This window comes from Triticum urartu, chromosome 7 (genome assembly GCF_003073215.2).
Source record: "Triticum urartu cultivar G1812 chromosome 7, Tu2.1, whole genome shotgun sequence".
Taxonomy (NCBI): domain Eukaryota; kingdom Viridiplantae; phylum Streptophyta; class Magnoliopsida; order Poales; family Poaceae; genus Triticum; species Triticum urartu.
Window position 1 is genome coordinate 410,172,720 of NC_053028.1, and position 2,826 is coordinate 410,175,545.

A 2,826-nucleotide genomic window follows, 5' to 3' on the forward strand; every position below is an offset into this window, starting at 1 on the left:
TTGAGTGGACGGACGCTGCCACAGCCGGATTGGAAGAAATAAAGGCCATTTTGGCAACCAACCCAATCCTGGCCGCGCCAAACATCGGCGAACCAATGCTGTTGTACATTGCGGCAACTCATCAAGTTGTAAGCGCAGTGCTCGTCGTCGAACGAGAAGCTGACGGACATAAATTCCCTCTTCAAAAGCCGGTATACTATGTATCCACTGTCCTCACTCCATGCAAATCACGGTACCCACATTATCAAAAGATAGCCTATGCGGTATTCATGGCATCCCGGAAGCTGCGACACTACTTTCAAGAGTGTTCGATTACAGTAGCCTCGGAAGTGCCACTTAATGATATTATAAACAACCGCGATGCTACGGGCCGGATTGCCAAATGGGCCATTGAGCTCCTCCCGTTCGACATAACATACAAACCTCGACGAGCCATTAAGTCGCAAGTATTGGCCGACTTTGTCGCCGAATGGACGGAGGCCGAACTCCCTAAAGAGTACGGCGCATACTCCAATTGGATCATGCACTTCGACGGTTCTAAAATGCTGGCTGGTCTAGGGGCTGGCGTCGTCCTGACGTCCCCAACCGGAGATACCGTGCAGTACGTACTGCAAATATTGTACATAGACTCCAACAACGCAGCCGAATACGAAGCCCTGTTGCATGGTCTTCGGATGGCAGTCTCCATGGGCATTCAACGCCTGGAGGTGCGTGGGGATTCAAACCTTGCAATATCCCAAATAAATGGAGACTTTGACGCCAAGGATCCGAAAATGGCGCCCTACCGAAACGCCGTCCTAAAAATGTCAGCTCGGTTCGAGGGGCTCGAATTTCACCATGTGGCTCGGGAAAACAATCAGGCGGCGGATATCCTCGCCCGCATCGGCGCAAAACGCGATGCGGTCCCCCAACATCTTTCTGGAAAGGCTGTTCAAGCCATCCGTAGTATGGGAAGGGGACACCGGTAACCATAGTCTAGACCCGGCCAAAGTGCCCCATACCGAATACTCTGACACAATCGGAGGTCCCGCCACCGAAATCACACCTTCAGCCCACGTAATAATGGCCATTACAGCCCCGTGGACAGAACCATTCCTGGCCTACCTAACTAGGCAGGAACTTCCGGAGGACCAAAATGAGGCACGCTGCATAGTGCGGCAATCTAAGGCCTACAGGGTCCACGAGGGAGAATTGTATAAAAAAAGCACTACCAGAGTCCTTCAAAGGTGCATCTCCGAAGAGGAAGGGCGAAACCTTTTAGCAGAAATCCATGCCGGACTCGGCGGTAACCACGCCCCAGCCCGGGCTCTTGTAAGCAAGGCCTTCCGTACAGGATTCTATTGGCCAACGGCCCGGGCAGATGCACATGACTTGGTCCAACGTTGTGCCGGTTGCCAGCTCTTTGCAAATCAAAGCCACATGCCACCCACCTCCCTTCAAACAATCCCCATTACGTGGCCCTTCGTGGTCTGGGGGCTTGACATGGTTGGACCCCTTAAAGGGGGAACCCACAAGAAAACATACTTACTGGTCATGGTGGATAAATTCACCAAATGGATAGAGGCCAAGCCTGTTAAAACAGCCGAATCCGGACCAGTGATAGACTTCATATCTGGGGTCGTACACCGTTATGGCGTCCCCCACAGCATCATCACTGACAACGGCACAAACTTCACAGCTGATGAGGTAAAACTCCGGTGCAGCAAAATGGGCATCAAGCTCGATTATGCTTCAGTCTATCACCCACAAACTAACGGCCAAGTCGAGCGAGCAAACAGTATTATGATGAGCGGCATTAAACCCAGATTAGTGTGTTCCTTAATGGAGTCTAAAACGCACTGGGTAGAGGAGCTCGACTCTGTACTCTGGGGGCTGCGGACCACGCCAAATCGTAGTACCGGATACACACCCTTCTTTATGGTGTACGGCGCAGAGGCAATCTTGCCCTGTGACATAATTCATGACTCACCTCGAGTGCGCATGTACGAAGAAACAGAAGCTGAGCTCGATCGGCGAGACAGTCTGGACACCCTGGAGGAGGAGTGCGACATTGCCAAAGCCCGTTCCGCATTTTATCAGCAATAGGCTCGCAGATACCAAAGCAGAGAAGTACGGGCCAAAACTTATAACGTTGGCGAACTAGTTCTACGCCTGCTGGATAAGAAAAAGAACAAGCTCGAGCCCAAATGGGAAGGTCCCTTCATTATTGACCAAGTTCTGACCGGTGGAGCATACCGACTGCGGGATGCATCGACTAGTCGATTCGAGCCGAACCCATGGAACGCGGCTAGGCTCCGAAGACTCTACGCCTAGCGCCGGACCCTATGTTCGTCCCCTCCCTTTGTCCATTTTTTGCATGTACATTATCTGTCTTGTTTTTCTTTCTTCCTTTCTGTTATTATTTCTCTAGGCCTTTAAGGGCCAACTTGTGCCTCGCTTGCACATTATAGATGCGCTAGCCGCGCTCATAATACCTGGGGGCTTCTTTCACAGAAGCTTAATTATTTATCTGGGCCTCAGGCCCCGAACATGTGTCATGCTTCCGCATGTACCTTTTTTCGCCATTATATGCATCGATATGACTTAAGTTTTGGCCAAGCTGGGTTGCCTGGCTCTTGTATTTATGCCCTACGCTCCCGTTAATTTGGCTAGGGCATAAGGGGAGCACCTCTGCGATTGTTAACTGCCGGGTCAGCCGGACATGTACCTCAGACTCGGTGAAGCAATTAAAAGTATGAAACAATTGCTTGGCTTGTCATCGGGGTTGTGCATGATTTGAATACTTTGTGTGGTGAAGATGGAGCATAGCCAGACTATATGATTTTG